We start from the raw sequence: 9,086 nt of genomic DNA, 5'->3' as shown, positions 1-9,086 counted from the left end.
TCAAGTATTTTATCTGCAGTTTCACATACCATATATACTTGCCTATAAGTCGGTTTTTTGGGAGTTAATATCTGGTCCAAAACTCTGTGTCCGACTTATAGGCGAGCTATAAAAAGAATGGTATTATATGAGGTCAGTCCATCTGAAATATTAGCTTATAAAGGACAACCGACTTATAGGCGGACCGACTTATAGGCGAGTATATACGGTAATCATAAACGATATACATAGATTTTTTGCTAATCAGTAGCTACTTTCGTTACTATTTTCTTATATTTTATGTCACACATTTTCTTTGAAGACATTTTTTTTTTTAAACTATAAGCTGCATTTACAAGGAATAAATATCAAATGTATATTGAAGATATAAAAAGATTAACCTTTCTCAAATGCAAATCAAATATGTTGCTACCTAAAGTAAGGCCTTTTCACAAGAAATACTAATGTAAAATATAAACCCTAGTACCACGTGTTCAATGGTTATGACCAAGAATAACATTTTTAAAGGTAGGACAAACTCAGGGGTCAATGTCAAAGGGTCAAGGTTGTTGGTTTCTTAAGAAAGTCCTTCTCTCGAAGATTAACTATGGGAAGTATGAAAGCGCTGGCCCTTACCGTTCAGAAGTTATGGCCAAGGTTAAAATTTGTAAAAAGTAGATCAAACTCCAAGGTCAAAGGTCAAGGTTCTCGATATCCAAGGAAAGGTCTTACTACATGAATTTCATATGTGAAACATGAAAGCTTTAATTAGCCCCTACTGTTCAAAAGTAATGGTCAAGGTAAAAGTTTGAACACAATAGGTCAAACTCGAAGGTCAAGGTCAAAGGGTCAAAGTTGTTGATATCCCCTGAAAGGTCTTTTCACAAGGATTATATATATGAAGAATGAAAGCCCTAGCCCCTATCGTTCAAAAGTTACGGCCAAGGTTAAAGTTTTTTCCTAAGTACAAAAGTCTCCAATGTCAAGGTCAAAAGGTCAAAATTTTTCGTTTCAAATGAAAAGTTCCCCCCCCCCAAAAAAATGATATTTGAAATATGAAATTCCTTGTATCTAACTTTTAAAAATTAGGTCCAAAGTGAAAGTAAGTAATTTTTTGGTAAAATTGGGTCAAACTCAAAGGCCAAGGACAAAGGGTCAAGATTCTTGATATCAAATGAAAGGTCTTGTCTCATGGATTACACATGTGAAACTTGAAAAGTCTTAACCCTTTAAAAATTATGGTCAAGATTGTTTTTTTTTTGGGGGTCTGTCTACGAGGTCAAGGTTCTTGACATCCAATAAAGGTCCTTCTCACAAGAATTACATATGCGAATTATGTAAAGCCTAGCTCTTATCGTTCAAAAGTTATAGCCAAGGTTAAATTTTTTAATACGTACAAAAATTTTCAAGGTCAAGGTGAAAAGGTCAAGGTTGTTGGTAGCCAATGAAAAGCCTTTCCACAAGAATAAATATGTCAAATAATAATGTCCTGGTATCTACTGTTTAAAAGATATGGCCAAAGTAAAAGTTCAAAATTTTTGTGTAAAAGCGAGGCAAACTCCAAGGTCTAGGTCAAAAGGTCAAATTTGGTGGTACCCAAAGAAATGTCTTGTCATAAGAAATACAGATGTGAAATATGAATGTCACAGCTCCACTAAACAAAAGCTACGGGGGAGGTTAAAGACAGACAGACAGACAGTTGGACAGATAGACATATAGACGGACAGACACGGCTTAAACTATATACCCCCGATACTTCGTTTACGGGGAAATAAACAGCAATGCGATTTCACTACTATATGTACCATTCATTAATTATTGTATAGCCAAAATTAGATTAAGTTATTTTACATAAATTGTACATGATTCATTTACTAAGCATTGTGCATGTTAAAGCTTTCGTCCAGTGACATTCTTTTTTTCTATAAATATATCACGTAAATTTTTAGATCTGTGACAAATATGCCATTACTACCATCAAAATCAGGTACTGTGTAAACAACCTATTTAATTATTTTTATATATATGAAGTCCACTATATGTTTACTTCATTTTATCATCAATACTGGTACCCGGTATACGTTTACCTCGACCTTGCTATCGTCTTAGATCATAGGACAAATGACGTCAATTAATACGCTATATAGCTTTGTTGTCTGCAAGTTGATTCTATACAAAAGAGTATACGCTTCGATTTAATAAAGGCCTGGGTTCTGCATATGATTTATTGTATTAGTTATGTAATTGTACATATATATTGTTTTCAAAATCCTTACTGTGACGTTATTTGTCCTTTGATCTCATATTTACAGAGATTAAGAATGCAAAATATGCTATCATATTCACAGTCTTAAGTTGACTCCTCAAACAATCCAACGAAGACAAAGAGCGTTGATCTGTCGACGTTGGATGCTAACAGACTCTTCTGAGGAACTTGAATTCGCCTTTCCATAGTTGAATCAATGTACTAAAAGCACTGAAAAGCGGTTAGCATGCTTTCATCTAATATATAAAAGAACAACCAACAAAATGCATTGAAGTAAGCATGCATAATTACTAGTATCTTTGTTCAATGGTCATCAGAGAAGAGAAACAGGCCTAGGCATACTACGTTTTGTAAAACTTTACTAAATAGTAAAACCAATAACATCCCATACTGATGTCACAGATGCATGTCTCAAAATGAGATCAACAGGAGATTTTTTCAGTTTAATAGACAGGAAGTTCAATTTTAAAATTTTCTCCCTTGGTGGCGTCCAAAATTGTTCAGGACGAAAAAAGATATGTTGATGTTACAAAGTTAATTGTGTTCCATGCTCTATTGATTCTGAAATTAGGTAATTGTAAAGGCTACTATAGCAACCAACTCAAAACTAAAAAAAACATGATACTTCAAATTCTTGGGAGTACTGTACTAGATCTTTAGCTGGCTAGTCTGAGAAGAACGGATGGATGAGCACAGAATTTGTGAATTAATTAATTTCAGAGAGCTTCAGTTATGAAGGCTCACTGCGGGTCAGCAGGTGTGAGTACTAAGTCACTTCCGTTTATTAATATTATGAACTTTTTCTCTCACTGGAAGACAGACAAGTAAACAAGGTTATAAAGTTTTAAGAAATGTACATATTGACTTTTCAAACTAAATTAGATACATTTGTATATACATGTATGACAATCATTTAAAGTAATTCCACTCTCCTATGATGTCATAGGTTTTCGCAAAAACTGTAATTAGTTTAAATTCATACCTAATAGAACAATATCTCTTGGAAAAATGCTTTACAATAGGTGTAATGATAAATATTGTTAAGTTAAAAAATTTAATAAATGCATATTTTCTATATTTAATCAATTATTCAATCTTTAAAACATGTTGACGAGGGCAATAACTCCTTCCAAGGTCTCTTCATTCAGGCATTTGCTTTATTGTAAAATAGTTTCCTTGATATTCACAATTCAAAAGTATCTTTTACGTAGGAAGTATTTAGGAACACTCAGCATCAGAATTATGCATTTTAACCAGTTTTTACATATTTTTCATAATACTATTTACAAAAAATGTGCGATTTTTTTATGTTGACATACACTTCTGTTTATTAATGTTTTGCATCTTAAATAATATGGTGACCTATACATTTTTTGCAATAATTGGAAAGTTTAATGTATATTAAATGAAAATAAATGCAGTTTATGTACTTTGAACCTATAAAATTGTGAGAGTGGAATAACCTTAAAAGGGAGTCTTGCACAATATGTATGAGGGGACATATACTGAGTCTTTGGCACAAACTTTTCAAGGAAAGTTGTTGTCAACTCCACCAATACTAGCATTAAAATTTGAAACGTACACTAAAAGTCAGTGAATGAAAAACAGTTTAATTGTCCATCGCAAGAATTATCTAGTTATCATTGTTACTTTCTTCAATATGTCGGATAAGCAGTTTACATTGATTTTTTTTTACTAATAACAAGTGTGCGAATTTCTACCAATGTACCTGTAAACATCTGTATCTTAATTTTTATTTCTTCTAAAAGGCTTAAAATAATTATTAACAAGGTGGACAAATTCAAATATAAGAAGTATTTTTACAACTTATATACCTTCCATAGGAATTAAATAAATTTTCAAAAATAATAAATACTCATTAACTATATATAATTTTAAATTTTTGCTAATTGTCAAGATTTTTTTTATGGTTCTTTCTTCTGCGCATATCTATATCGTTTGATTATTAGAAAAGGATCATGATGCCGATTGAATTTTTTATTTTTTCCAATTTTTAAAAATTAATTTTAGTATGTTCAGAGTTCAATTATTTTTTTTTTTCAAAAAATAAAGTAAGTGATCGTTTGTAATATAAAAGTATCAAAGACTGAGTGAATGTATTCCTGGGAACAAAGCTTTTATAATCTTTTAATTGATTAGAGAGAAAGAAGGAGAAAAAACAAACGTTTCATTATGCAAGTAATCTTATTGTTTCTATAACTGTACAACGTACAGATGTATTCAGTGTTTTATACAAGCTTTCTTCATGTGATATTTAACTTAAGTTAATAAAAGGTATGCAGTAATATTTTGGCAAGGAAAATCAAAATCAATTGAGAGATTCGCCGATGTTTTGCAGTAATAACCCTCAACCCCTTTAGTCAGCAATGAACCCGTTCTCTCAGTGCCCGGTAGCATAATTAGGTCAAAATTATAATTGTTCATGTCGGGTGCTGTTTAATTAATGCATATTGTTCAACTTCTAAAAATAAACTAACACTTGCAGGATTTACAGAGTTTATAATAGAACCCAATTCTTAGTTCTTTGAAGTTAGTGTTCTAGGGTATTGCTAATGCGTTGGTAAATAATGATATTAATAAGAATTCAGCATAATAGTCACTTTTCACACACAGATGCACTGCATTTTGTGAATCTCTCACCAGAGGGCGTATTACGCCGAGTAATAGTAAAAAAACCATAGGTAGCGCTTTGTTAAAGTTTCCGTAGTGCCTTAAGGAGTTTCCGGTGTAGATAAAAATTGCCATAAAGCGATTAGCGAATACGCTAACCGCTTAAAAAGTGTATGTTCAAGTAAGCAATATTATACTTCCCCCCAGCTATGATTATTTACCATGGTTTTGCCTTGAGTAATAGTCTTGACCTTTATAAATTTTAATGTTGCTTACTCCCCCCATGATAAATTTTAATAATGTAATATTAATGTGAATTAATAATTATGCATTCATGTAAGTAATGCAAATTGGGAGCAGAGCAAACACGGATCCCTAAAAAGATCAGAAGTAGGATAAGGTGCTTTATTATACTTCTGTTAAAATGTTTCCTATATAAAGTTCAGAGGGTAAAATAACTATTCTTCATAGTCTGAAAATTTCCCCGCATAGAAAGCTATACCCCGGGGTATAGTTTTTGCTACCCACCCCTCGGAAAGTTTTCATGCAATGTTTGACGCCAATTTTGATTTCCAGAGATAAAACCATAGTCTGATGATGTCATAATGACTTCAGAAGCATTGTGACGTCATCGGGATTTCGGCTCATTCTTGCAGTATTATCTAATTCCAAAGAAAATTCAAACCTTAGAAATTATAATTTACATCAGTATAATAAAACATTTATCCCATGGTTGTGAGTGGGATAGCTCTTTCAGCAAGCCCTCGGGGAATAGTTTCTGTCGCGGGTTTGATAAAAGAGCTATCCCACTCACAACCATGGGATAAGTGTATAATGCATTTCTTGTCGCCAATAATATCCGCCACTTGCGTATTTAAGTGTGAAAGTACTGACTAACAATTGCTGTCAACTGCATTAAAGAATTAAAGAGACCGAATTTCTTTTGTAATCTTAACCTACCTTATCCAAATTATTTTTATTCATGCAACTTTCACTATTCAGTTATAACTCCTTCAAACTTCTTTTAAATTACCCTATTTGTTTTACCTATATGATTGTTTTGTTCATTTTTTCTATTTAAGAAACATCTACCTAGAAAAACGAATCCTACTTTTAAAAAGACATTTTCAGATTAATGTCATAACAAGTCAATATATGGGAGAATATTTACTTTATATTTACTTTGGTAACTATGGTTTACTCATTTAGAACACAATGTATAAACTAATTCGTGACAAGCATTCCATAAAAGGCACCTGTTTTCAGTTCTATTCTTCTAAGGGATTTTCTTTATTTTTTTTATTTTCAGTTTCGAAAGCCAGGTTTCAAATATTCTTGATGTTTCTTATATTCTAAACTTACATTCAAAGTATTTAAAGGCCTGTGATATTCACCCACCAAAACGACACGTCTGCACAAAGAACTATTATTTCGGGTAGGTTAGTAAATACACCAATGCTTGAAATTCCTATGACAACCTTGAAATACACAACAACCCTAGGAATACTGCGTAGATTGTATTAAAGCATTGGTTTTGGTTTTGAAGATCAACGAGGTAAGAACTAATTAATATTTGATAAGGCTAGTCAAGGAATATATGTGTTATAATTTAGAATTAAATGTATCATGAATAAATATTAAGTTTTGTTCTTTAAATTGATTTTGTATTTTTTTCCAACGAATCGTATAGCATTTATTGGCATAATGCAAAAGATTTAGATTTCATTTGTTTAAATCAACAATTCAAAACTTTGAACGAGTAAAAAAAATATATATATCATTATAACAGTAACTTGATCCGCAGAGACGTATCACGTCGAGTTGACAGGTGCGGATCATCAGATCTAACGAGACGCGAATCGTCGAGTTTGATCTGATGATCCGCGCCTGTCAACGAAACATGATACGGCTCTTCGGATCAAGTTACTGTTATATAATGATAAATTTATTATAGACCCCCTCATAACTAGCTAAATAGATCAATTGTATAACATTTATTCATAAAACAAAGCATACTTACAAGGGACTTTTTAACGCGCAAGAAAAATAACATCGTTTTTGTGTACTACGTCATCAGTTTCAGGAAATGGTGATATGGATTTAGAAAACCACAGTGTGGTGATCCGGAAAGTCTGATCACGTCGTCACGTGATTACGTAAATTCAACAGTAAAATTGAGTGATACACAGTAGGTATATAATAAATAATGGACCCAACAAATTCCAGGGCTGGATCAGGTGCCCAGGAAAAGTATATGTAGTGAACCACGAGGAAGTGATGGAGTAATTTGTAATGCAGATTTAGTACCATATTCAACCATTAAGGTCAGACGAGACGTTCCTCAATATCTGTTTTGTATATCTTCATAATGTATGAAAAATATTCAAAATTTCAATAGCATTCTGATTTTTAAACCAGTTTCAAAACATTTTTAAAAAACACAAACACTTAAACCTTTGAAATTGCAAAAAGGATTATATAAGAAAAACTACCTCTGGTGCCTTGCAGAAATGCCTGGTAAGGTACCTCATTTTTTAGTGAGTAAACATGTTTAAGTATCAAAACTTCAATGACAAACTCTTGGAAAATTTTATCTATTATTAAGGAACGTCTCGTCTGTTTTTAAAGTTTATTCCTTAGCATGAAGCTAAAATGATATACTTGGTACTTTTTTTTATTGTTGCTGTTTATTTTTTTTTTCCTTCATTCAACAAAAAGAATTAAGATTTAAAGAAAATCCTAAAACATGAACAACAAATATGTTTACAAATGGAATATGAATATATCATCAGTGTTCATTTTGTCAAACACTCTAAGATACAAAACGTTCACGCTGTATTGTTTAGGCTTCCCATAGCTTTAAATGCCTTTAAAACGTAACACTGCATTGCAAGGTAGATTTCAAGTTTTATTTTTAAGTTATGTACCTAAATACGGCCAATTCATATAGAGTTCCCCAGGCTATATATGAACATATTTGTTAGGATATCACATGATCTGGATGATCACGTGACAGTCGTTTTTACCTTTATAAAGTGCTTTACATGAATCGTTTAGGAGCAGCCCTGTAACACATTATTAACTTTTTGTCATGTAAATAAACTTGTTGCATCCTTGAGAACAAGAAATGTGCTTTAGAAAAGTTATACTATTACTCTGGTACAAAATATTTCACAATAACTTCAACTTACCGACAAATCTAAGGGTATTTTCCACTCAACATCTGTGTTGAAAATCAAAATAATCATAAATCTTTCCTAGCAATATTCGGTTGGAAGGGAAGCTCCTCTAACAAATTTTCACAAGAAACATCAAATTATTCCTCATTAATCGCCTGTACCATGCTCTTTTTTAACACATACGAGGGGTGATCAAAAAGTTTGCAAACTATCTCTATATCTACAAAACCAAAATTCAGATTAGAAAAAAAAATTGGTATACACATATATGCTGAATTAGGTTTTCCTCCTTGCAATTGTTTGATACGTCACAACATGAAAATGACGTACAATGTAGGTCACTTGTGACAAAAAAGTGATTGTGTCAGTCGTACTCGTTCAACGAACGACTTTAAAATGTATGGTATATGATAGAAAATCCTTTGCAGTAGGGTGTAATAATTTCTGCACATTTAATTAAGGCAAAGAACTCTCTATGAATTTAAACGATGATTGGATTGATCGTTATACTGAGGGACGACAGGTTGTTAAAAATGATATTTGTAACAGTGCCCAGTGAAAACAAGTTTGAAAAGACATGTGTTTTTAATTCAGCAATTTGCTATTAAAGACCTCCAATTTACACTTTGCCAAATAGTTGAATATCTTAACAATAACATAATTAATAAATATATAGGATATCGTTTACTTTATATATATAAAACATATAAGATATGATAAAAAGTAGGCACCCATACTATTTCCACCTTGAATAAACGTCTCTCCAGAGACAAAAGATTTGGGTTTTGATGGTCGCCATGCGTATTTTTGGAAAAGATATTCTTATCCACCCATTCTGATGCCGAGATTTGACCGTTTCTGACAATTGAGCTGTTTTTGTAATAAAAATTATCTTACACGGAAATAAATATAAAAGTCAGAAAAAAACTTTCAGCTTTTGTGACAGAACGCTACGGAGGGGGTCACGTGACCGTCCATATCACGTGATTCGCGCATGAGCAGATCGGTGGCAGATGTGTAATAAATTGAAA

Source organism: Saccostrea cucullata, unplaced genomic scaffold (genome assembly GCF_032062105.1).
Source record: "Saccostrea cucullata isolate Sc308-1 unplaced genomic scaffold, CSIRO_AGI_Scuc_v1 ctg485, whole genome shotgun sequence".
NCBI classification, from domain to species: Eukaryota; Metazoa; Mollusca; class Bivalvia; order Ostreida; family Ostreidae; genus Saccostrea; species Saccostrea cuccullata.
The sequence above is the reverse complement of the archived record's forward strand: the minus strand, read 5'-3'. Positions refer to the sequence as shown.